The following is a 27,716-nucleotide window of genomic DNA, read 5'->3' as shown; positions in this document are numbered from 1 at the left end:
AGCAACCTGCCTGATATTGGAAAACATGTTAAAGAGGATTAAACAACAATGGAGTTAATTAAGAGTGTCACTTCACCATTCACAATTACATATCTATATTTAATTTTTTAATTAAAAAATAAATTTGGAAATAAAATTAATAAAAGAACATCCATATACATTTTTAGCAATAAACCTCTTTTAAAAATTATCCTTTATTTTGGGGGCACCTGGGTGACTCAGTCCATTGAGTGCCTTTGGCTCAGGTCATGATCCCAGGATCCTGGGATAAAGCCCTTCACTGGGCTCCCTGCTCAGCAGGGAGTCTACTTCTCCCTCTCCCTCTGCATGCTGCTCCCCCTGCTTGCGCTCTCTCTCTCAAATAAATAAATAAAATCTTAAAAAAAAAAATCTCCTTTATTTTGAATTTAGGAGTGTTGGGGATGGGGTGTGTGTGTGTGTGTATATATATGTGTATCTCTGTGCTTCAACAGATCATATCTGTGATCACATTATCATAAAGGAAATAGCAATTCAACAAATGTTTATCAGCTAGATGTGGTTAGAGGACAGAGGAAGATTCAGGAAATGGTGATGAAAGGGATATCAAAGACTTCATGGTGGCCTTTGAGTTAAGACTGTTTCTGGTCACTCAGGCAGCTCAGGCCCTCTCTGATTTGGGGACCTTTACATAAGCAGTTGACCCTGCCTGCATCACACTTTCCATTTCTGCCCCTGATTTCCATCTGGCTATTTCCCACATCACCTTTAGGTTCTCATATAAAGCCACTTCTTGGGCAGCCCTGGTGGCTCAGCGGTTTGGTGCTGCCTTCAGCTGGGGGCATGATCCTGGAGACCCAGAATCGAGTCCCACATCGGGCTCCCTGCGTGGGGCCTGCTTCTCCCTCTGCCTGTGTCTTTGCCTCTCTCTCTCTCTCTCTCTCTCTCTCTCTCTCTCTGTGTGTGTGTCTCATGAATAAATAAATAAAATATTAAAAAAAAATAAAGCCGCTTCTTCCAGGAAGCCCTCCCAAATCATTCCCCCAGACTGTTCAAGTCCCACCCCTATGCAGTGCCACAATTCTATTTCCCTTACAACAGCTCTTACCACATTCTGTGTTTGTAGCATGTTTAATTATCTGCCCTCAGGCAAGATGATAAGCTTCATGACCACAGGTACTATACCCACCTTTCATTGTCCTTCCTGTTCATTCTCCAGTGTCTGGCATGGTGTTAAATACATATTTGGCAAGCAAATGAATAATGGGGAAATGAAGAATGAATGATGAAGAAGATTTGAATATATCAGCGTTTCTCAAACTCTAGTTAATAAACTCTAGTTCCTAAGAGCTTTCAGAAAAAGAGGAGTCCAATGTTTAGAAAATATTGGGTTAAGCTAAGCTAGCCAGGTTTATTTGTTGCAGGACTTCTTAGAGCATTTGAAATGCTAACGTAACCTCGAAGGGGAAAGGGGTTATCAGTAAACAGGATTACCCACAACCATTGACTACACCTCCATTTTTCAGTAGAGCATTTCCTAAAACCAATATTCTGAAGAGAATATACTGATAAATGGTGCAAAAGACAGAGAATAAGGAAAGTGCATTGTCTGGTGAGTTGCTTATTTTTTTAAAGTAGCTTAGAAGTAAGTGGGGCTGTGGACGTCAAGAGAAGAATTGCAACATGATGTCCAACATAATAGAGGGCTCAGAGGTTTGAAAAGGCTTTGCATACAGTACTGTAACCTGGTGGATTTTTAATGGAAGTCCCCTAGATGATTAAGAAATTTTGTAATATTTCCAAACTTTTAAATAAATTATGCCCATAAATTACCACATGGCCAGAGTAGCTCTTTCTGGTTGGATGCTGACTAGGGCTGCGCAGTTTAGATCAGGATGGACCTGGAGGATATTATACTAAGTGAAGTAAGTCAGACAGAGAAAGACAAATACAGTATGATTTCACACATATGTGGAATGTAAACAACAAAGCCAACAAACAACAAAAACAGAAACAATCACAAATACAGAGAACAAACTGGTAGTTGCCAGAGGGGAGATAGGTGAGGGGATGGGTGAAGCAGGTGAAAGGAGAACTTTCAATTATAAAATAAAGAAGTCACTGGGATGAAAAGTACCGCATAAGGAATAGAGTCAGTAATACTGTGATGACGTCGTATGGTGGCAGATGGTAACTACACTCACTGCACTGAGTAACACATAGAATTCTCAAATCCCTGTTGTACACCTAAAGCCAAAATAACATTGTATGTCAATTCTATTCCAATAAAAAAAATTTTTAAGACATCCTTCATAACCCAACACTTTATTCCAGCTTCCCAAGTATAACCTGAAGAAACATAACTATTCCTGTTACTTTTTCTGTGACAAGACTGGTTGCCTTGTGACTTTCATATCAGTTGATGCTTACTGCATCAGGTTCTGCAGAAGAAAGATAAAAAGGCATGGTAAAAAAAAAAAAAAGACATGGAAAAACTTTTTTTTTTCCCAATTTTTGAATGAGTGATAAATTAATGAAGGAGGAATATCAAAATAGATGTAATTAGAAAATTCTTTTAAAACCACAAACATGCAAGCCAGACATGCCTGGGTTTCTATCCTGACTGCAGAACCTACCAATTATATGACCTTTAGGACAGACATACGCATTGCCAGATAACAAGGTACGCATTCTCTGCCAATTCATTTAAACCTCACAATGAACCTAAGAAAAGGATGAGGCTCAGAAAAAGTTTAAGCAAATTCAATATGTAGCAAGTGATAGAGTCAGATTCAAACTCTAGGTTATTTAATGACAAAGCCAATTCCTTTCCACCAGTCTGAACACTTCATGAGGACAGACATTACATCTGCTTTGTTTATGTTTGCATGTCCAGACTCCGGCACATGGTAAGCTGTTAATAACTATCTGTTGAATGACCAAATGAATGTATGAATATATGAGTGATTAAGCAAATTATCATGCTGATTTCAATATACCTTCTCTTTTTGGACCTTAATTTTTTTTTTCTTCTGTTGGCTCATTATAGGTACTTAAAGTCTGACCTGAATAGGGATAGATAGTTCTTGGTCAAAACAGATCTCCTGCTCCAGAATATTTGGCCATTAGTAGCAACGATGACTATGACAGTTAAGAACATTAAGGGTAAAAAAAAAAAAAAAAAAAGAACATTGAGGATAAAGTGATCGCCAATTGTGGGTAAGCTGTCCAATGCAGCTAAGATTGACTAGATGGTTTGAAGCAATTCCTTGTGACTGTAACATTAGCATGAAGGTTGAGAAGTGTAGTTGTACAAAGTATGAGTTGAAAAGAAAGTTGGCTAAATGGAAGGAAGTGTAATTATAAAAAGAAAGGAGTGCATGCCAGTCAGCCATAATGCCTTGGGAGCAAACCCCATCTTAATGATTACCATAGGGTTTCTGGTGATGGTGTTGGCATTGGTGGTAGAGGTGATGACAAAGAATATCTAAGATTTGTCTACCCTGTGTCAGTTTTAATGCTAAGTACTTAACCAGAACCACCTCCTTTCTCCTGACAATAATCCTATAACTTAGTCCTAATTTTTATCACTTTTTTAGACATGGACTTAGTAAAGATCCAAAGCTAAATAACAGGGTCCATTTAAACCCTGGTCCTCCCCAATTCCAGAGCCTGAGCTTTAAACCCAATACTGTTGTGCCATAGGAGAATATAATATAGGTCATATTTCCATTCCAGTTAGGTTTTATTGCATGTTCAACATCAACATTTCATTGACATGGATCAGGAATTCAGGAAGGGCTCGGCTGGGTGATTCTGGTTCTAGTCTCTGATAAGGTTCCAGTCAGGTAATGACTATGGGGGCTGGGGATGGAGCATCTGGGAACTCTCTCTATGGTATCTCCATCTGGGCTATGTTGGGCTTCCTCATAGGATGGCAGCTGCAGGGAAGTCAGTTGTTCATTTGCCAGCTAAATGCTTCAAGAGTAAATATTCCAATTAGTAAGATGGAAGCTAACTTGTCCTTTATGACCTAGAATTATTTCCACCACACTGACTACAAGCATGCTCTAAGCTCTCCCCTCCACCCAGATTCATAGGAAGAGGAATCAGATTCCACCCCCTGATCGGGAAGTGGCAAGGTTCTAAAGAGTAGGTGGGATGGAAGACAGCTGTGTCCAACTTTAGAAACTGTAATCTGCCATGTAGAGGCTTTGGGATGGGTAAGAGGGAAAATATCCACACTCAGTACTTAATCATTTGCTGGAAGCCTCATTTAGCTTACTCCAAGGAACTTTAGAAAGGGGGCATTGTAATCTCTTTCCATTTTAGAGTCGAAGAAACAGAAACTCAGAAATGTACCTGGCCAATGTCATTCAGCACCTGCTACACACCAGGCCACTTGACAGATGCTTTACCAACACCACCTCCAACTTACCCTTGATCTATGATTATCAGCATTGTTCAGAGGAAGAAGCAGAGGCTAACTAGCTTTCCCCAGTTAGTGGGCACCAGAACTAAAATCCAATCCCAGGTCTCTCCCTACTGTATCCTCCACCTTTTAAAACCTCACTCATTTACCCCATTATGCAGTCCACGGTGTATCTCCCTCCCTTCTGTTGTTTTTCTTGGGTATCAATCCTTTTTGGATGCATGTCATCACATAACTTCCACATGGTGCTTTGGAGAGAATTAAAAGAAGCATCAAAACCACCTGCCCTCTGGGAAACTGCCTTTTTCTGTTTTCTCCCAAAGCTGTCATATAGACGTTATGCTGAGCTGGCCAAAAGACAATTTGAAAAATGGCTTCGGAGATTGGCAGTCGTTCTGACTTGGCAGAGAGTGAGTTATTAACTGCTCTGTTATAGATTATGCTGGAGGCCTCCGATCTTTTTCTTGTCAGGCTCTGCCTGCCTTCTGGGAAGTCCTGTGTGAAACAGCCCCCTTTGCTCTGAACAAGAATCCTTTGACCTCATACCTTTCTTGTTTATGGTATCGTGGACCTTCCAAGAAACAGGTTGGTCTAAGTTTAGCAACCGTGGTGAGCTTAATATGGCTTTGGCAAGAAGAACCCGATACAAAGAGTCTTAGTAAAAACAAACAAACAAACAAACAAACAAACAAAACCAAAGAGTCTTAGTTAGCCAAGAATAGCAAGGGACAAAACAAACTTGTTTTATTTTATGTTTTTAGTCATAATTTCTCTTTATTTTATTCTAATTCTGGTAGTTAATATACAGTGTAATATTAATTTCAGGTGCATAGTGTAGTGATTCAACACTTCCATGCAACACCTGGTGCTCATCACAAGCTATAACTCCATACCCCAAGAAACACATAAGGCAACTAAAAACAACGCATTTAAAAAATAATCAGCGGAAAAAAAAAATAATCAGCGGAAAGGAGAGAAAAGAGAAGAGTGAAGGAGGAAGAAGGACAATGAAGAGAGAAGGAGGGAGGGATGCAAAAAGAAAGAAGGAAGCAAGGAAGCAGAGGTTGGGGAAGTCAATCTGCTCAGAATGTGGGTCAACCTCAAGTTGGGTAGAAAGAAGGTAAATGAGGTAGAAGAAGAGGCGTTCCCGTGGGCACCGCCATCTCTCGAGCTCCCCAGTGCCATCTCTAGTATTTTGTTATTATCATGTCATATCTAATTATACTTAATATTAAGAATAAGGGCACTTGGCTGGTGCAGTTGGTTGAGCACTCAACTCTTGATTTCAGCTCAGGACATGATCTCAGGGTCTTGAGATTGAGCCCCGAGTCAGGCTGTGCGCTTAGCAAGGAGTCTGCTTGAGATTCTCTCCCTTCTCCCTCTCCCCTCCCCCTACTCACACATGCTCTCTCTCAAATAAATAAATCTTAAAAAATGTTAAAAATAAACCTTTACATTAATTGACACAGACATTAGCCAATAGCTGATCATAGACATGATCTCCTGAAGCATGCACAACAACCTGCAATATTCTCATCTACTCTTTATAGATGAGGAAATTGAGGCTCTCAGTACCCCACCCTGCAGAGGCAACCCTGCTGCATGCAGTGTGTTGTAAATCCAGCAGGTGGTGGTAAGGGCTGACAGCTGGGGGCATACAAAATACTTCCAGGATTGAGTCCATGAACAGGTTAAATTTTCCTAAGACTCAGTCACTCTTCCAGCCCCGGGTCAGAACTTCTAGCACAACCATCCTCCAAGTCTGAGGCTGTCCCAGGCTCCAGAGTCTCCAGAAACTTCATCAGTAATAGCTTTGTGTTGACATGAAGGCTATTATGCTGCTTATGTAGGTGGAAATATGTATTTATTATTTGAAGCACAAGTGTATTTTCTCTTCATTTCATTTAAACAAGAATTTATTAATCCCTTAGTACATGCACTATCATTTATTTAGTGGTGTTGTGGAAACAAAATAAAGAAAACGATTAATAAACTTGAGTAGCTGAAAATGTGATGGAAAAACAATAGAACCCAGTGAGCACAATTGCTGGGCACCCATGAGGAGCCATTCCTTGGCCCCTCTGTTTTTCTTTCTTAATTAGACTTTATTTTTTATTTTTAAATTTTGTTTACTTTTTTAAGGATTTTATTTACTTATTTGAAAAAGAGAGAGAAAGAGAGCATGAGCAGGGGAAGGGCAAAGGGAGAGGGAGAAGTAGCTCCCCACTGAGCGGGGGCTCCATCCCAGGACCTTAGGATCATGACCTGAGCTGAAGGCAGACACTTAACTGACTGAGCCATCCAGGTGCCCCAATTTATTTTTTAGGGCAGTTTTAGGTCCACAGCAAAATTGAGCAGCAAATACAGAAAGTTCCCATATATCTCCTTCCCTCCCACACATACCCACAGCCTCCCCATTATCAGCATCTGGCATCAGAGTTACATTTGTTTCAACTGATGAATCACCACTGATGTGTTACTACAATAACTACATTGACACATCATTATTGCCCAAAGTCTGTAGTTTACATAAAGGTTCACTCTCAGTGTTATACACTCTATGGGTTTGGACAAATGTATGATGAGATGTATCCACCATTGTAGCATCATACGGAGTCGTTTCACTGCCACAAAAATCTATGTTCCATCTATTCATTCCTGCCACACACACACACACACACACACCCTCCCTAGCCCTTGACAACCACTAATCTTTTTACTGTCACCATGGTTTTTACCTTTTCCAAAATGTCATATAGTTGGAATCATACAGGACGGAGCCTTTTCAAATTGGCTCCTTTTATTTAGTAATAGACACTTAAATCTCCTCTATCTCTTTTCATAGCTTCATAGCTCATTTCTTTTTTTGTTTGGTTGTGTTTTTTGTTTGTTTTTGCAAAGATTTTGAAGATTTTATTTATTTATTTAAGAGAGAGAGAGACAGACAGACCGACAAACAGCACAAGCAAGGGAGAGGAGCAGAAGCAGACTCCACGTTGAGCAGAACCCATTTTGAGGCTCAATCCCAAATCCCTGAGATCATGACCTGAGCCAAAATAAAAAGTCTGATGCTGGGCAGCTCCCGTGGTGCAGTGGTTTAGCGCTGCCTGCAGCCTGGGGTGTGATCCTGGAGACCCAGGATCGAGTCCCACCTCGGGCTCCCTGCATGGAGCCTGCTTCTCTTTCTGCCTCTCTCTCTCTTTCTGAATAAATAAAATCTTAAAAAAAAAAAAAGTCCAATGCTTAACCAACTGAGCCATCCACATGCCCCATTCAGAGCTCATTTCTTTTTAGGCTAAATAATTTTCTGTCATCTGGATGTACCAAGTTTATTTATCCATGCACTTCCTGAAGGACGTCTTGTTTGTGTTTAAGTTCTGGCAATTATGAATAAACCTGCTATAAACATCCACGTGCAGGTTTTTGTGTGGACAAAACTTTCAATCCATTGAGGTAAATACCAATGGGTGCAATTGCTGGATTCTATGTCAAGAGTTTATTTTGTAAGAAACCATCAAACTGTCTTCCAAAATGGCTGTTTGGCATTCCTACAGCAACGAATGAGAGTTCTTGTGGTTCCACACCCTCACTGCCATTTGGTGTTGGTCCTTCCACTTTTTAAAGCCCTACTAAACTGAATTATGTGGAAATGACTGGAGAGCCAGAAATAAGGCCAAAAATGATTCCAACCAACAAAACTAAATGTCAGTGCACCTGGGTGGCTCACTGGTTGAGCATCTGCCTTTGGCTCAGGTCATGATCCTAGGGTCCTGGGATCAAGTCCCTCATCTGGCTCTCCACAAGGAGCCTGCTTCTCCCTCTGCTTAGGTCTCTGCCTCTCTCTGTGTGTCTCTCATGAATAAATAAATAAATAAAATCTTTTTTAAAAAAGCAAAAAAAAAAAAAAAAAAAAAAAACTGTCACATCTGTGATGTCCACGTAACAGGGTTTCTCAGCCCTTCCTCAAATATGTCATATTCTTGCCCTGTACAAAATACTATTAAGTTAGGCTTCCTGTTTTCCCAACCCATTAAGAATTAAAAGCATTAAACAGATAGAGACAATAAACTATAAGACAAGACACAAGCATTAGCTTGTTAATAAATAAATTAACAAGCAAGTATGCGATTCTACATTCTTTGGAGTCATAACTGCACATCAACCTCTCATAAATGGTGTTTATAAGAATTATCTTCAAATGATACATGCGTCCTGGTGTTTATAGCAGCATTATCTACAATATCCCAATTATGGAAAGAACCCAAATGTCCATCAACTAATAAGTGGATAAGAAAGACATGGTGTGTGTGTGTGTGTGTGTGTGTGTGTGTACACATATATATGTATATATTTATATATATATATATAATGGAATATTACTTAGCCATCAAAAGTAATGAAATCTTGCCATTTGCAGGGATGAGGATGGATCCAGACATTATGCTAAGTGAAACAAGTCCATCAGAGAAAGACAAATACCACATAAGGTCACTTATATGTGGAATTTAAGAAACAAAACAAATGAATATGGGGAGGGAAGAAAAGAGAGAGGCAAACCATGAAACAGACTCTTAATTGTAGAGAACAAACCGGGGATTGCTGGAGGAGAGGGGAGGCAGAAATAGGTGATAAGGATTCAGCAGGGCATTTGTTGTGATGAGCACCAGGTTGTATGTAAATGATGAAGCCTAAATTACACACCTGAAACTAATATTACCATCTATATTAACTAGCTAGAATTTAAATAAAAACTTGAAAAAAAAGAGTACCTCAAAACACTTGTTGAAAGAAGGAAATGGTATTCAAGATCCCACAGCTATTGAAAATTGAGAAGTCCCAGATTTGTGCTTGCAGATTTGTGGTTGAACTTAAATGCAATGTATGTAAAATGCTTAGCACAGTGCCTGATACATAGTAGTGCTAATCCACATTGGCTGCTATGTAATGATGGTGGTGGTGATGATGGTGATGATGTAACAAGTGGTTAGACAATAAGGAGGGGGAAATGGAAAGGGAAAGGCATTGGAATTCCTCCAGCATTTATCGAGATCCTACTATGTTCCAAAGTGAATTCAAAGGTAAACAGTATGTGGTTCCTCTCCTTGAGGAAACACTTGTCTAGCGTGTCACATAATTACAATAGACTGTGATAAATGTTGTACACATCTATTTATAAAAGTAGAATGATAACATAGTTGAGGGGGCTGCTAATTTCGACTATAAGATTAAGAAAACCTACAGTAAATACTGGAGCTAGGCTCAAAGAATTTTACTGTTTGGTAAGGGGTAGGCATTTTAAGATAGGACATTCCAGGCAGAGGGAACAGACTAAACAAAGGCATGTTGTCATGGAAATCACGGCGCAGTCAAGAATGCAGACCATGGTAAAATCAAAGAAAGTACAGCCAGGAGATGAGCCAGAAAGTTCCCTGAAGGCCAGCTTATGATTACCTGATTACCTAGATATCACAGCTAGGAGTATGAATTTTATGTGGAAGGTAGCAGGTTGCTATTAAAGGTTTTAAGCTGAGAAGCTACATGATTAAATGTCTGCTTTCACCGGGTGCTCAAACTAGAGGCAAGATAGAAACTGGACCAGAGTGGGTAGAGAATGGAGGCAGGAAGCCCAGGCAGAGGCTCTTGGGATCTTCTGGGATATTGCAGAGGTCCTGGAATTGGAGAAGAGATGACAGGTAGATTCTACAGACTGAGTGGTCTGTTGGAAGGGCTCCAAAGAGCAGAGGGAGATAATAGAAAATGCAGCGAAACATGACTCAAAGGTCCCTAACTGGTAATTGAGGCAACCCAACAAGGGAATTTTTTATAAACCTGAGATTTATTTTTAAAATTTTTCCTATCCTCTGGTGAGGGATATGAAAAAAAAAAAACTGAAACCTTTAATATCATTTTTTTAATTTAAAAAAAATGTAAAGATTTTACTTATTTGAGAGAGAGAGAGCACAAGGTAGGGGTGGGGCAGAGACAGAGGGAGAAGCAGACTCCCCACTGAGCAGGGAGCCCGATGTGGGGCTCCATCCCAGGACCATAACCTGAGCTGAAGGCAGACACTTAACTGATTGAGCCACCCAGGAACCCAAAAATATTTCAATTCCAAGCTTATTTGATATTTTCTTGCTCCGCCTAGAGAACACCACTTGATTTATGCCATAAAGCTAGAACCAAATGAATGCAATTTATCTTTCCAAAAGTTTCAAGTAGGGATAGACAAATACTACTCAAATTCCGAGCCCCACATGACCAAATACAGTCTGAAGTGGGACCATCCAAAGTGACTAGGTATGGCCACATGTGGCTATTGAGCACCTGAAACATGGCTACTCATAATTGAGATGTGATATAGGTGCAAAATACATATAATTCATATCAGATTTCAGAGATTTAGTATGAAGAAAAGAATACAAAATAATTTGTGAATAATTTTCTATTGATTACATGTTGAAATAATATTTTAGATGTATTAGATTAAATAAAATATATTACCAAAATTAACTACTAATTTTTAATGCAACAACTAGAAAGTTTTAAATTACATATATGGCTCACATTGTATTTCTACCAAAGGCGCTGATCTAGGAAATTCAATTTTTGTGGCATCAATATTTAATGGTTATATACGGGCCAAGGGTACATTTTGTATTATCGCTTGTCTTCTCGTTACTGGGGAGAGTCTCACCAGTAAATAGAAAAACCTGATGCTTTCTATTATCTTACTATGTATCCTTATTTTCCTTAAGACAGAAGTAGTTACCATAGCAACTGTGGCAACATACTGTATTTACTACACCTAGAGGGGGTGAAATAAACAGACATCAATCTGTCATTCAGATTTACACTTTTTTTTTTCATGTGTAGCTGGTCTTTGCAAAACTGAGTGCTGCAAGTAGGAAACCTGACTTGTAATTCCTGCCTGTGTCACTGGCTTCTTTGGGTCTGTATAAGAAGGGTAATAATGATCCCGTGCCAGCTTCAGATGTGTGGACAGACACTTACAATGGACACTGAAAGTTATACTTAGGGCACAGTATCAGTATAATGTCAACACAGTTCAATATAGTAATGGTATCTAATATTATGTCCAAAGCTGAGGCAGGTAGGAAGGACAAGGTAGTTTTCTTTGGTGGATATGGGTGAGGGGTGCAGAAGGAGAAACCAAAGGATGGTGATCAATATTAATATTTGTTCCCATAAACTTTAACAGTCTTTTTTAGGTACTTAACACATTCAGCAACAAGACTCCACTCGCTGAGAGAAGACTGGGAGCCCAGAGCCCCCTCTGTGGACAGAGCCCCCTCTGCATACTGGTCAGCCTGGCTTTGATATGGACAGAGCCAAGAGGCTGGAGTTTTTTATGCCGATCATCATGTTGCATGATGCTTTCACTGTTATGCTTATTTGTGCCATCTGAGTTTCTTAAAAAGCCATTTATTCACGGGCCCATTCTATACTTTAACATATCGGTCCCCCAATAAGTATCTCAGAGATGACACAGCGGCTAAGAAAGGAAAATTGGGGTAGATTGAGACAATTCTTATCACTTTCACCCAAGACAGTGCTGGCTTCAAATTATCCAGAGAGATTTGCCTTAAAGATTTCAATTTGGTGGGAAGTAGAGGCTGGGGGAATTGGCTTTTAAGAGGTACTTGCATAGCAAGCCTCTGCCTTTTGGTTGGATGTTATGCTTTTTTTGGGGGGGGGCACTGGGGAGGGTTTATGATGATCAAGTGCAGGTGAGAGGAGGGGGATTGGCTAAAGACCCCTCAACCCAATATATCCCTTTGGCATTTCAGGGAACTTAGATATGTGGCAAAAGTAGAAACGCTCCAGGTTTTATTTTTTTTTTTTTATTTATTTTATTTATTTATTTATTTATTTATTTATTTATTCATTTATTCATTTATTTTTATTTTTTGACTCCAGGTTTTAGAGCTCCTTTGCACAGGTGTTATAAATCTATGCACTCTATCATTTGAAAACTCCTTCAGTTAATGTATCACATCTACAGCCACCCTAAAAGAAAATCAAGGAAAGTGCTACACTTACATCTTGAGATGGTACACGTTCAGAAATCTCTGCTAACTCAGCATTGGCATTTAGGAGGTCCTCTACCCCAGAAGAATCAAACCAAAGGGAAATAAAAATGCCCTGCAAAACTGTAGCACGCCCCTCACCCCCAAGGAAGTTTCAAAAAAGGACAGTGGTCTTCCCAGCATCTCCCTCTGGGCCTCTCCTTTCACTCCAGGGGGTGGGGGAGGTAGATGGGGGGACAGGAGGGGAGTTTCTGATCAGAACTCAAATAGCAGGGTCTGAATTATATAATGGAGCTGCTGTGAGTCAGGTGACAGGCTCACTGAGTAATTCCCTGCAGAAGGAGACAAACTGCATGTTAAAGAGCTCAACAAATACTTAAAAAATAAAAAAAAAAAGTAAAATAAAAAGCCCAGGCCGTGAGTTCCAGACTTGCAAGCTGCAGTTTTCTCTGAATGCGCTCGCGGCTGAAACAGCTGGGCGGGCTGGGCCGGTCGCAGCCTCCCCCGCAGAGGCTGCTGCGAGGGCCAAGTGCAGGTCCGGGGGTCCGGCTGGATCACCGGGTTACTTTCTGTTTCATTTCGAAATGTTCCCTGCTTCTGGAATTGGTTGCCTCCAATGTCCAGGAAAACGCATGACTCCTTGGAGACTCCAGCCAGGCTTTTAAGAGCTGGGGCTTTGCGAAGGTAAGAGGCATCCCCCTGCGAGCCCGACAGCCAGGGGCAACCTGCCAACTTGGTGGGGGGGGGGGTCGGAGCGAGGCCCGACAGCTCCGGAGGGGTCTGAAGGTTAGCAAAGGGATACGGGGGTCCCTCCCACCCAGATGGGTGGCCAGCCGGCCCACGGTGGGTGGAATCGGTCCCCAGCCCCTGGGGGCTCCCTTGCCCCCCCCATTCTGCCCTATGGAGGAGTTGATCAACAGTCAGGGATTTGGCATGGGCTGGCCCAGGGCTGGGAAGGAAGGCAAGGGGCTGCCTGGCACCCAAGGGCTGCCTGGGTGGGTGCAGCATGTGTATTCCAGAGCCTGACACTTGAGGCTGTTGCTGGGCTGAGAAAGCGCAGCTATTAGGAAACCAGAAAACAGACCCAGAGGGGAGGATCCTTGCACGAGCAAAGAGCTTTGGGAAATCTGTAAGGTAGGCGTTTTGAGTTTTATTTTTATTTATTTATTTACTTTTTTTTTTTTTTTTTTTTTTTGCGTTTTGAGTTTTAAATGATTTTATCGCCTTTCGTGTATTCGTTAGTTGGATTTCGTGGTTTTTAGGTTTTCCCCTTTTGGAGCTGCCAGTGTGGACTGGTTTGGTCTCTCTGTCTTTGGAGCCGGTTCATAGGATGTCTTGGAGCCCACTGGCGTTTGGGAGGTGGGTGCCTGGAAGTCACAAGACGTTGATGGGAAACTGGCCCGACGCTGTTGTTCAGATCAGGGGATTCACTTGCAAATCTCACTGCAGTCGGTGGAGGCTGGGCCTAGCCTCCGCGGAGGCGGGCAGCACTTGGGAACCTCAGGAAGTTTCTGACTTAAAGAGACAGGAAAGGAAAAACCGGGTCAGCAGTTGTTATTTGGGGGGAAGTGGGAGCCTGGAGAAGTTGTGCATGAGAAAAGAGAAAGATGACCGGAAAATTGAAGGATAAGTACAGGTTTGGTGAGATCCCATCTCGGGCCGTGGCATTTTGAGGTTTGAGGCATGATGATAAAAATCAATAGGGCAATGGATACCAGCCCACTGGGCTTGAGTGAGAACGCTACGATGGATTCTTTTTCTTGGGGACTCCTAGGGACCTCGAGAAATAGTCTAGGCGTTAGTTTCCAAGACTTCCTCTCTAATGACTTTTCTTTTTTGGCCACACCGAGGTGCTCTAAACAAAATATGGTGATGTTAGAGCCAAAGAGAAAACGTGCTGTAAAGGAGGTCTATGAAGAGTTATTCAATTTTTTTGCTGCCCGGTACCCCTTCCCCATCTAACTTCCTGTTTTTGGTAAATTACCTGAGCTGAAGGTGTCTAATATAAACAGCTCTTTTGAGTGGTACAATGATCCCCGTGAGAGGATGTTTGGATTTCACAATAAAAATGATCTTTACTCGGTGGTTGTTAAATCTTTGAGACCATGGGCCACATTTGGGAACAGAAATATTTTGCGGATCATGAATTTCTAGAGTCCTCTCTTTACTACGGCCCCATCACCCCTATCTCTTCCGTGCTCAACAAACACAACTAAATGATGACAACAGAACCCAAAGGCATAGTGAGGTTGCTAATTAAAGCCCACATTTGGAATATAGAGAAATGTCATATTGTAAATGTTCATAATATAAGAGAACAGCTCATGGAGCCCCCCCCACACCCCATCTGCAGGCCATGGCAGTCCCTGGAGAAAGCACTGCTTAAATAATTAATGTCAGCACAGCGAGGTCGGTCTTTTTATCCACATTTCCATCATTTGAAACCAATGGAAAATCTGCATTTCTACACTTCAATAATATCATGAGGAATGAGATTCGTAAGGAGGACCTCCAGACACCAGAAGATCCACCCGTGCCTTTCAGATCACAGAAGATAACATGGTACTCTGACTAGTTTTACTTCTGAGTGCATTGCCTTGCACTCCAATTCACTAAAATTTGGTAATCTGCCTAAATCGTAGTGCCCACATTTTCCACCCCAAGAAACAGGACTTGTGGTTTTTACAAAGGGTTTTTGTGTTACTTTCAGTGTGAGGCACAATCTGGGAAATGCAGTTTGGATACCAATATATCAAGTGTGGATGTCCATTTCTGGGACAGTTCAATAGTTCATGTGACAGCTCGTCAGAAGGTATGAGATAGGAAGGCTTTTGAAAATCTGGTTCTCATAGAAATGTAGACACCTTGTTTAAAAGCATAAGTCTTTTGTGTTCAGGCTGACTTGGGTCTGCGTTCTAATTCTTTGACCTATTGAGTGATGTCAAGCAAGCTTCTTGACTTTCTATGATTTTTTTCTTTCTCTCTCTCTCTTTTTTAAAAAGATGTTATTTATTTGACAGAGAGAGAGAGAACACAGGCAGGGGGAGCAGCAGCAGCAGGCAGAGGGAGAGACAGAAGCAGGGAGCCCAACGCAGGGCTCAATCCCAAGACCCTGGGATCATGACCTGAGCCAAAGGCAGATGCTTAACCAACTGAGCCACCCAGATGCCCCCTAAGCTTGTTTTTTCATCTGTAAAATTAAATAGTAACAGTGCTTACCTCATAGGTTGTATGGGAAGTGAATAAAATGATGTATAAGTAGAACAGCACTTAGTACAATTCTGGCATAAGTAACATCTAATAAATAATATCTGCTATAATTATTGTTATGATGTGCTATTTAATGACCATGAAATAGTTGAAGAGCCAGGTCATTTTTTTTCCTTTTAAAATCCCAGAAGGAATAATGTGCAACTTTAGAACAAATTTGGGATCCTCAGAATGTTCTGGAATGAAGTTATTTGCATATCTGTTCCTCTGCGTGATGAGGCATCATTGCCTCATGTATTGCACAGAAGAGACTATTGAACTGGATTAAGCCATAGAGCACATCAGTGGCAGCATAAAGGTGGGGGGAGGAATATTTGTCTCCAGAATCACTACACCCTACTCCCTGGATCACTCTATTCCTGATAATCTCACTGGGGACCACACCAGGGCAGGAGGGTGAGCAGCAAAGACAAAGTAGCCCTTGTTTCTACTCCAAACACCTTCCCATGGCTGGAGTTTGGTGCAACAGACTTAGTTTTCCCTGCTTCAGCCTGTGTTAGTTGTGGCTCTGCTGGGTTCAGGATTGTTGGGCTCAGAACCCCTCCAGGTGTCACCCATGTGGCCAGCTCATGCAGTAGGTTGATTGTGATCATGACTCCAGGCCTCCAGTGGGGTCAGTATAAAATCTGATACCCTGTACAAGCCCCTTATGGGCTCAGCTTCTGTTTTTTTCTTGCAGTCTCTTAACATGGGATTTAATGCCTGCCATTAAGCAAACTCCCGATCATATGCTATAAAGTCCAAAGACAGGCATATAATTAATCTAAAGGATGAAGATGTCAAAAAGCCTTGATTTTTGCATTCCATGGGTATTCTGCTTCCTGTAGAATTCTGAATCCATATTTACAGGGAGATGCTAAGAGAAGGATTTTGTAAAAGGTGCTCTAGGAGTAGCCTAGGCTTCTCAAAGAAACTAAATAAAAATCCATCCCCCTCACCCACCCCACGCACACAATGGGAGAGTGAAGAATGGTGTAGAGTGTCTTCTTTTAAGCAATGCACCACAAAGACAACACAAAAGTCTAAAATCAAGAGAAACAGAAACAAAATCCAATAGAATAACAGAGGAGTAAGACACAAGATTCAAAAATAAAGAAGCAAATTTTGAAATGTGAAAACACCCTAATTTGGAAATACGATAATGCTAAGGAATAAGAAGAAGAAGCAGAATATGGGAGAAACCACAGAGAGAGAGGTTATAAATTCAGCTCTGTAGGCTGGATCAAACATCCTCATTGATAAAATGCAAAAATAATCCCTACCCTGCTCCCAGGGTTACTGAGGGACACAATTAAGAGACTGTGTCAAAACCAGAGATTAGCAGTATTCCCTCAACAGTGTTGAAAACTTGAACTTTAGCTGGGGCTGTCCATAGTTTTTTTTTTTTTTTTTTTTTTTAAGATTTTATTTATTTACTCATGAGAGACATAGAGAGAGAGAGGCAAATACACAGGCAGAGGGAGAAGTGGGCTCCATGCAGGGAGCCTGACGTGGGACTCGATTCTGAGTCTCCAGGATCATACCCTGGGCCAAAGGCAGTGCTAAACCACTGGGCCACTGGGACTGCCCTGTCCACAGGTTTTAATAACTATTTAGTATTTTTAAAAACTGACAAAAAAGAAGGAATATGTGTATTACTAAAAAAAAAAAAAAAAAAAAAAAACCCAGGATTTTCAGGGCACCTGGGTTGCTCAGTTGGTTAAGCATCTGACTCTTGATTTTGCTCAGTTGTGATCTCTGGATTGTGAGATTGAGCTCCATGTTGGGCTTCATACTCAAGGGGGGAATCTGCTTAAGATTCTCTCTCTCCCTCTGCCCTTTCTCTGCATGTACATGCTCATTCTCACTCTCTAAAATAATAAATCCTTTAAAAAAAAAACAACCTAGGATTTTCTTCTTAGTAATAGAGAAGAAACTCACTTTGGGTAAGCTATTGGTAATAGCTTAGTGAATAACTGATAACTACTGTATTAGTTTGCTAGGGCAGCCGTAACACAATACCTCAGACTCAGTGGCCTAAGCACTTAGTCTAAGAAACTTATTTTCTGGGACGCCTGGATGGCTCAGTGGGTGAGCGTCTGCCTTCGGCTCAGGGTGTGATCCCAGGGTTCCGGGATCGAGTCCCACATTGGGCTCCCTGCATGGAGCCTGCTTCTCCCTATGCCTGTGTCTCTGCCTCTCTCTCTCTCTGTATCTCTCATGGATAAATAAATAAAATATTTTTTTAAAAAAGAAACTTATTTTCTGATAGCTCTGGAGCCTGTAAGTCCAAGATCATGGTATTGGCATAATTGGTTTCTCCTGAGCCCTCTCTCCTCGGCTTGAAGATGACTGCCTTCTCTCTGTGCTCTTGTATGTGTGTGTGCTTGTCCACCGTGGGTACACACCCCTGGTGTCTTTCCTCTTCTTAGAAGGACACCAGTCAAATTGGGTTTGAGCTCCACATGTATGACCTCATTTAACTTTGATTACCTCCCTGTAGGCCCTGTCTCCAAATACAGTCCCATTCTGAGGTACTGGGGGTTAGGGCTTCAACATATGGATTGAGGGAGAGCACAATTCAGCCCATAATATCTATCAATTAAGAAAGCTCATTAAGGGACACCTTTGGCTCAGGTCGTGATTGTGGGGTCCTGGGATCGAGTCCCACATTGAGCTCCCCGCAGGGAGCCTGCTTCTCCCTCGGCCTATGTCTCTGTCTCTCTCCGTGTCTCTCATGAATAAATAAATAAAATCTTAAAAAAAAAAAAAAAAGAAAGCTAAATAAGGGGTGCCTAGGTGGATCAGTAGGTTAAGCGTTTGCCTTCCGCTCAGGTCCTGATCTAGATTCAGCCCTTCATTGGGCTCTCTGCTCATCAGGGAGCCTGCTTCTCCCTCTCCCTCTGCCATTCCCCCTGTTTGTACTTTCGCTCTTTCTGTCAAATAAATAAACAAAATCTTTAAAAACAACAACAACAACAAAAAAAAGCTCATTAAAAGATATGTTCTTGTTCTAGAAATCTATCAGGTCCCTAAAGGAAAATGTTATCTCCATAAAGGAACAATGAAATCTCCAAACTGCGATGAAGAGACATCATGGAAAGTAGTATGGTAGAACAGGCCCAAGATTGAAGAGGAGCTTGACTTCCTGGTGTATTTCAACTAAGAGGGGGGAGTGAGGAGCTTGTTTTCTGACTTCCTCCCAGGTGGTCTGTCAAAGAACTAGTAGACTAGTCCCTGTGGTGGTTGCATCTCTATGGTGACAGCTGTTCTTAGAAGATGGATTTAACATTGTTTGGAATTAGATGCTCCTTTGAGGTCAAAAGGATTGTGGCATTTCACTGCCTAATTTCGCACTTCCTTTCAATATTCTCTCTCTTCAAGGAAGTCAAATGTTGATCCCACCATCTGGGGTCCTGCTATGCTTAGTGTGATTGTGCATACTTTTCCCCATTTCTTCAGTTGGTCTCCAGCTCTCCTTGTTCACAGTGTGAACAGTAACATTCAAGGACATGGTTACCTGAAATACACATACATACACATATGTGCACACACACACATTTATTCATTCCTGAAACAAAATTTGTGAGTAGAGAGGAAGGTTTTTTGTGATATTTACACATCACTTTCTTTTAAAATGTCAGATTTTTTATTTCAGAGAAAGAGATATGGGGTCCAGCTCACAGCTGAGGTGTCCCCACAAATATGAGAAGCACAGGGGAACTGATACCTATTCTCAATTCACAGGCTCAAGAGGGGAAGCAGGTGATTTGCAGGTGTTTGCAGATAAGAGTGAGCATGCTCACTGCCTGAGCATGCTGTTGCTCCTTACTGCTCATAACCATGCTTTTAGGGGACAATTTGCACACTCTAGTTGGGGCACATCCCCGGTATATCCAAACAGGAAACATGAGGAGATCATGCAAATAAAGCATACCCTGATTTTCTTTCTTTCTTTTTTTTTCTTTTTAAAACAATGGATAGTGGTGGAAAATTATATTGGAAGAAACAAAGAAGCACAAGTTTAGTAATTTGTAAAACACCCTGTTGTGTTGTGTCCTTTTGCATTAAAAATAAGGTACGCTGGGGTGCCCTGGTGGCTCAGTTGGTTAAGCATCTGCCTTTGGCTTAGGTCATGGTCCTGGGGTCCTGAGATTGAACCCTGCATCAGGCTCACTGCTTAGCAGAGAGTCGACTTCTCTCTCTCTCCCTCTGCTGCTCCCCCTGCTTGTGCTATCTTGCTGTCTCTCTGTCAAATAAATAAAATATTTTTAAAATAAATAAATAAATAAAATAAAAATAAGGTATGCTTCCATGCCCAAGGAAATTCCCTGAGCATCACAATCATACCTTCTGAGCCTGCTCTTCATATTGTCTCGGCACAAAGAATGCACTACATTCTTAGTTTTCTCCTTCTAACAGGATCCATTTCAAAGGCAGGGGAAGAAACATGTGTTAGTACACTAAATTAGTCTGCCCAACCTTCAAGCTGGTTGGGTGCAATGTTCTCTACAAGTATCAGGTACTCTCATCTGGGTTATTATAAAGAGGCTCTTGAAACTATGATGTAATTCAGAATATGTCAGAGCCTGGATTACTTAGCACTGATTCAAAGGTTCATGACTTGCCCAAAAAAGGACCCAGAGCCTGAAAAGGTTTAAGGACACATACTCAGGAACAAGCCATCGGACTTTAAGAAAGCTAATACTGGTTCCCTTTGGCTTTCAGATAAATTAGGAACATAAATTAGGAACTCTTACATAAGTTGGTTTGCTCACATATAGAACTTCCCAAAGTAAAAATGTAGGATTCTTGTTTTGTTTTGTCTTGGATAAAGCAAAGAAATCACTACCTTGGGGTTTTGTTGTTGTTGTTGTCATTGTATTTAACCAGTAAGCACTTACTGTCTACTGAACTAAAAACAAAATGTTGTACAAAGGGTTTTGCAGGGGAAGAAAAGATGAATCAGATCTACTGTATTTAGAGAAAAAAACATGTACGTAAAAGTTTTATGAAGATACAAAAGATGACAGCTTCATGAGAATGGAAAAAAATAGTTATTGAAGTTGAAAAAAAAGGGAGATAATTCTAGCTAGTGAGGGCTTTAGGAATGTTTTTAATAAAGGTCTTTTTTTAAAAATTGGAGTGTGATTCCTTTTTTTTTTTTTTAAAGATTTTATTTATTTATTCATGAGAGAGAGAGAGAGAGGCAGAGACACAGGCAGAGGGAGAAGCAGGCTCTATGTTGGGAGCCTGATGTGGGACTTGATCCCGAGACTCCAGGATCATGCCCTGGGCCAAAGGCAGGTGCTAAACCGCTGAGCCACCCAGGGATCCCATTAATAAAGGTCTTGAGGGATGAATAGGTCTATTTCAGTATAGAGGGGGAGGAGGAGAACGGGGACATTCCCAAGAGAGGAAATGGAATGAGTGGGAAACAAAATCATACACAAGGCAAGTGAGCAGGCCAGTTTTGTTGGAGGAGCAGGTGAAAAGAAAGCAACCAGTTGTACATGCATTGGAAAGAACTTGGATGTCAAGCAGAGAAGGACAACAGTATGTGTTCCTTCTGAAATACACATTCTGGTGGAAGCTTAACAGTGAATGGAGAGAGAGGTGAGTGAGACAGTCAGTTACAGTGTTCTTGCAGGAGCCCAGAACCAAACAATGGTTAATAATAATGATAATGATAACAATAATACTAACAACAACTAGCTCTTACCTGTTGAGTGCCTAGTAGTTGTTGAACATGTCCCGTAGACGATTGCTTTTAACTTGCCCAGCAGACCTGGGAGGTAGGTACAAATAGACTTGATCTTCATTATTCACAGGTTCTGTATTTGCACATTCACTTATTCACTAAAATTTATTTGTAGACCCAAGATCAATACTCATGACGCTCTCATACTCATTCATGGACATGAGCAGAGCTGCAAAAACTTTTGCGCCACACGTACATTCCCAACTGAAATCGAAGAAGGTGGTGCTCGCCATTTGTCCCAGCTCTCAAACTGTAAACACGTGTTGTTTTCAGGGTCTATTTAGTCTCGTGATTTTCACATTTTTTTTGGCTTTTTGTTGGTGATTTTGCTTTTTATTGGCGATTTTGCCATTTAAAATGGTCCCCCAGTGTAGTGCTGAAGTGTTCTCTGGTGTTCTCGAGCACAAGAGGGCTGCGGCGTGCTTACAGAGGAAATATGTGTGTTAGATAAGCTTCGTTCAAGAATGAGTTATAGTGCTTTTGGCCAACTTCAAGGTTAAGGAGTCAATAATATATACTAAAATAAGATGTCTTTAAACAGAAACACACATAAGACAAGGTATCAGTAGGTTAGTTGGTGAAAACATTGTGACTAGAGGCTCATGGGAACCTTACCATATATTTCCCCAAGGAGCAATGGTTCTGTATTCACTACTTCAATGTTCACAGTGACTTTATTGAAGAAGGCTACTTGAATATCAGGAATCCTATAGTACTCTCCTTTCCACAGAGGAGTAAGCTAAGACTAGGAGAGACAAGGGCCTTGCCCAAAGCCAAACAGCAGGCACAAACCCAGTCTGCCAGACTCGCATGTCATCATGTGATCACATACATTTGTAATGACATAACAAGGGTCTGGATCAGGTGATAGCGATGAAAATGAAGAATGGTGGAGAGAAGATAAATTACAAATGGTTTAGGAAGTATAATCAACAGGACTTGGTGTGATTGCACATGGAAGGCAAAGAGGAGTAGGGTCCAGAAAGACTGAAGTCAGGAGGAGAAGATGACTCAGAGGCCAAAGTTTACAGGAAGGGTAACCAGCAGGTTCAGCTGGGCTTAAGGACTGGGGTTTGAGAAGAGAAATGCCAGTTGTTATTTTCTGAGCACTCATATATTCCAAGTGCTGTTGTGAGACTCTACCCGAGTAATCTCATTGAATCCTTACAACAGCCCCCAGACAGTCACTATGATGCCCATTTTACAGATGAGGAGAGTGAGGCTCAGAGGTAAAGTAACTTGCTGACGGGCACCTTGCTTATACACAAAACAGGAAATTCAAACCCAGGCAGAGTGACCCCGGAGGTTACAATAACAGAAAGAAACTTTGGAGTTTGAGATCTCGGAGGAAGACAGGCATTAGTGTTAGCAATACTCTGTCTTGTTCTCTAGTCTCTTGTTTTTAATTGTATTTTTACAATGTTTTCTCTTTTCACCACATTTTCCTATCTTTGTGTTTTTGTTCAAATTCTTCTGTCCCACAGGAATGTTGTTTTCTCTCCTAGCCCTTAGGTTTCTTTTCTTTTCTTTTTTCTTTCTCAATGTTCAAAGGATTAACTAAAATCATTTAATAGCTGGGGCACCTGGGTGGCTCAGTTGGTTAAGCATCTGACTCTTGATTTTGGCTCAGGTCAGGGTCTCAGGGTCGTGAGATTGAGCCCCACAGGCTCTGTGCTGGGCATAGAACCTGCTTAAGATTCTCTCTCTCCCTCTGCCTCTCCCCACCCTCAGATGTGTGTTCTCTCTCTCTCTCAAAAAGTTATTTAATAGCTGCAGGAACTGAACATGTTACATTGAATTAGTTTGTGATATATTGTAAAAAGTTAGGATTTCAAGGTTTCTAAGAATGTAATAAATGTCACTTAGCAACAATTATTTTCCTAATCACTTCTGCATTTCACATTAATAGACTTATGGTTTATTGACAGATGTGCTCCTTAATATAGGAAAACATGATTATGCTATTTGTGTATTAGATTTGGATAACCTGACATAAAAAGACATGTTTTGCATTTCATCTCAGATATCAATTATCTTTTAACTTTTTTTTAAAGATATGAAGTCTCTAAGTTTCCCAAATCCATATCCCTGAGGCTATGTCTATGTCTATGTCCCGGAGATATTAAGAAATTAAATATTCCCTTGACACTTAGATATTAAGCATTATTTCCACAGGACTCCCAGCAGTACTGTTCCTGGGGAAGGAATAGTTTCCAAACACAGAGGGGGTCTCTTCTAAAAAGTGCCAGAGCTATTTATTATATTCAAAAACACACTCATGATAGGAAAAAATTCCCATCAGGATCTTAGGCTCCCTCCTCCTTTGCAAAGCCCCTTCAAAATGTCTAGAAGGTGAGCATTCTTTCTGGCCACACAGAAGGGACTCTCCAGAGCTGTGGTATTTCATCAAAACACCTATGCCCACAGAGTTCAAATGCCAGTGGTTGCAAGAACGGTTAGCTTGAATCTCTGCATGCAAGCAGGAAAGAGTTCACCTACAAGGGACTTTCTATTCTTTGAAATAACCCAAGTATGAAAACGTTCCTTTATGAATTAAAAAGAAACCTTTTGAATGATTCTGAAGTCAAAAGAGAGAGTTGCAATGCATCTGGTAGCTGTCCTATGTCCTCATTCAGCTCTAAGTAACTCTTAGGTGAATAAAGTCTGCATTGGTATAGAGATCTGGTAATTCGGGAATAAAGGGTACAGCAAACCCAGAGAAATCTTTGTCCTCTTCTTAAACTGCTGTAGCGTAAAAGGGAACTGGGAAAAGTGAAGCCATGTTTGTTTGATTCAACAAACACCCGAAACCATCTTTCAAATATTCTGGATGGAATGGAGTCCAAAGAGTGTTTTGCCAAACCTGAGGGAAATTCACTCCATGTGTTTCTGATTCATTTATAGTTTAATCATCAAAATACTGCTTTGTAAGGAATATTTATGTCCAAGAAACCTTTTATGAGCCATTTTAAAACATTATCTTGAAAACAGGAAGCACTGTTTTGCCAAGAGCGAGCAGATGCCTGGGCAGAGGTTCTGGATTTGGTTGTGGGGGCAGAGCCAACTTTATAATGCCTTTGGGGGGAATCTGTTCTGTGTGTCTGTCTCCACTCACGAGAATCACAGAAATCCTTCAGGGAAAATAACCCAAGGGGAAGGTGACCACTAGCTTTTGTGATTTCTGCTCAAACTTATTCCCTTTCTTGGATTTTCATACGCTTTCACTGTATTCCATTTGTTAAATGCTAATTCAGGAGATAACTTCTCTACTGAAATCTTGCTAGTATCTTAGCCCTTAAAAACCTAAGGTAGAATTTCATAATTGAGCTTAGAAAACAGTAGCTTCAAAGGAGCTATTGACTTCATGAATAGGGGGAAAATATTTTTCTCTTTATTTTTGAGGATTTTTTAAATGACTAAAATTGTCAAAATTGAAGCCTCCTAAAATTGCTTTTACATAAAGTAATGTTTATGTCACTTTCTCTCTTGTTGCTCTCTTGTTGCTCTTGGGTTTTTTTTTTTTAATATTTTATTTATTCATGGGAGACAGAGAGAGAGAGAGAGAGGCTGAGACACAGGCAGAGGAAGAAGCAGGCTCCATGCAGGGAGCCTGATGTGGGACTCGATCCTGGGTCTCCAGGATCACACCCTGGGCTGAAGGTGGCGCTAAACCGCTGAGCCACCCAGGGACCCCCTTCATTGGGGTTTTTTAAGTAAGTTCTTCATTTAGCTTCACCCAGAAAATTGTTAGAAATGAAAATTCTCTGAGCCCATCTCACATCTGCATCCAGCAGTTCTCAAACTCCATGTGCATCGGAATCATGGAGGCCTCATCCCTAGAGTTTCTGATTTGGTAAGCCTGGGTGTGACCTGAGAACTTGTATTTCTAACAAGCCCTCCAGGTGGTCTGCTGGTGCCAGGACCCCACTTGGAAAACCAGGATTCTGTACTCTTCCTAGTTCTCACCACTGGCCTGCAGTTGAGTGGCAAGGAGGCAAGTTCGGAAGCACAGGTGTAAGTGAAGACCATTCCGGGGTGCATCCTCTAATGGTTACTTGGGGATATGTTTCAGTGATTTGGCAAGGATGCCATCTTGAAATTCCTGTGGACCATTATTCATGGCCAAAGAAGTGAAGTAGTTCACATAATTATTGGAATTATTGTGTAAATCTGGCCTCCACAAAGATTTAGTTTGTGAAATAGTACCACCAAGCCAAAGTATATGAAACATTTATAATCTTCAGAGACCCTCATGAATTAGTAGACTTTAAAACTATATAAGTTAGTAACTAGATTCATCTGGCGACAGATGCTTTTTCTGTCACTAAAATGTTAAAGGACTTTTATTGCATGGATCTTGCATAAGGAATATTGAGTATATAATAGGAAAACGCCCTTGATGAGAATTGTATAATTGACACTAATAGGTTGAACTGATCCTCAGGCAAATCGTGAAACTGGAGCTCACTGAGGGCATTTCACCAGAGAATTCTGTTGGCATGCTGCTTTTTGATGATCTGACAATACAAATAAAGAGCGTATAGAACCTTCCATTTAAAAAAGTGGTTCACAAACTTTCACATGTGTTAGAATCACCTGGGAATCTTGCCAATATGCAGATTTTGATTCAATAGGTATGGATGGAGTGGGGCTCAAAGTACTTCATTTCTAATAGTCTCTCAGGTGATGCTAATACTGCTCATCCATGAGCCACAGTTGGAGAGGCAAGGTTCTAGCATAGTGGTTCATGGCCCTGAGAAAGCTTTAAAAGATTCTAAATCAAATATTCTGGGTGGGACTCAGCCGTAGGTATTTGTAAAGCACCCCAGGTGATCCGAATGTGCAGCCAACATCAAGGAGCTCTGACTTGGAAAAGTAGTGGTAGCCATTCTAGGCTACCTCTCTTGAAATCAAATGTGTTACCTGAGTCTTTGGTGAGTACTTGATTGCAATGAATTCACACTTGACTTCTCTCATAAGTGTCTTAAGTGCCTATTTCTACTTTGCTGATAAGGGAAAGAGCCAAATGCTTGAGATTCCAGATGGGTTGACTACAGAGTTGACATTCAGTTATGAAAATGTAGTGACCCATCATATATCCTCACCCCTACAGAGGCTTTCCATTTACTCTTCCAGGTGAGCTACAGGTATAACTATGAGCACAACCAACATTGACATGCAAATAAAAAATGTTTGATATGCTCAAGTACTTAGACACATATTTGAGAACTCAGAATCTTGCACTTAAAAAAAAACTGAGATAAAAAATTGCCTGAAAATGTTGAGCAGATGTTACAATTCACTTGTCTCTGGCATAAAATAAATATAATATTACTTCTGTGGAACATCTGCTTCTGCTTATAACTGCACCCCAGTGGACTTGTTGGATGAGCCACCTGTAGCACGCACCCTGAAGTAGCTGAATGTGCTATCTGCGGTTGGGATAATTAAATATCATACACCAAAATATTAGAGAATACCTACCTAATAAAATTATTTCATTTTTAGCCTAACTGACATGAAACTTCTCTTTCTCACAATAATTAGCCAACAGTTGCAGTTACTTCTTCAGCTCACTCCTAATTTCTGTTAATAAGACAATGGCAAGATAGAAAAGAATATACTCCTATTTATTCTGGCAGAGGAATACAGACCCCATTTGTCTAATAATTGTATCCAGTTATTTAAATATGAAATCCTAAAGAAGAGGACTTAAACACATAGCATATTTTAGAAGTTAAATGTAATCCACCAAAAAGCCATTCTTATCTCACCCACCCCATCCACCTTTCTTCTTTCTTTCTTTCTTCTTTCTTTCTTTCTTTCTTTCTTTCTTTCTTTCTTTCTTTCTTTCTTTCTTTCTTTCTCTTTCTCTCTCTCTCTCTTTCTTTCTTTCCTTTCTTTCTGCTAGTAGTATTATTACAACAGACGTAAAGAATTGACATTCAGGATGCCATGTAAATGTTTCCCATTTGATGCTATGAGTAGTTCGTAGGCATGAACCTAAACAGACCAAAGTGATTCTCATTATAAAAGTGGTCTTCTTAAGCATATGTCCATGAATTGAAACTGTAGAGCAATGATCAATAGAATGATCAGTAATACAACAGACATGGCCAGGACAGTCATAAAGAGTGATTTCTTGTTCATCAGGACACTACACTGTAGGGCACCTCCTGTGTACTTGGAATTAACCCTCTCACCTACTAGGGTGAGTAGCACAAAGCAGCCAGTCCTAGAGGAAATG

General features: G+C 40.8%; 1 protein-coding gene across 7 annotated transcripts in view; it reads left to right on the top strand.

Annotated features, from left to right (window-relative positions):
• Positions 1 to 27,716, top strand: part of PHACTR1 (phosphatase and actin regulator 1) — a 562,807-nt gene that overhangs the window by 241,977 nt on the left and 293,114 nt on the right. Inside the window, exon 1 of one of the 7 annotated variants that reach the window (XM_077886030.1) lies at positions 12,909 to 13,143. The exons of 5 other annotated variants lie outside the window; for them this stretch is intronic. The gene's annotated coding sequence lies outside the window, so the exon portion shown is untranslated. Of the gene's footprint in view, positions 1 to 12,908; positions 13,144 to 13,470; positions 13,594 to 27,716 lie in introns of those variants that run through there. One more of the 7 variants, XM_077886032.1, reaches the window with a different exon arrangement.

The sequence above is a fragment of the Canis aureus genome, chromosome 37 (genome assembly GCF_053574225.1).
Source record: "Canis aureus isolate CA01 chromosome 37, VMU_Caureus_v.1.0, whole genome shotgun sequence".
Classification (NCBI taxonomy): domain Eukaryota; kingdom Metazoa; phylum Chordata; class Mammalia; order Carnivora; family Canidae; genus Canis; species Canis aureus.
Note: the sequence above shows the minus strand (reverse complement) of the source record. Positions and strands in the feature narration are given on the sequence as shown.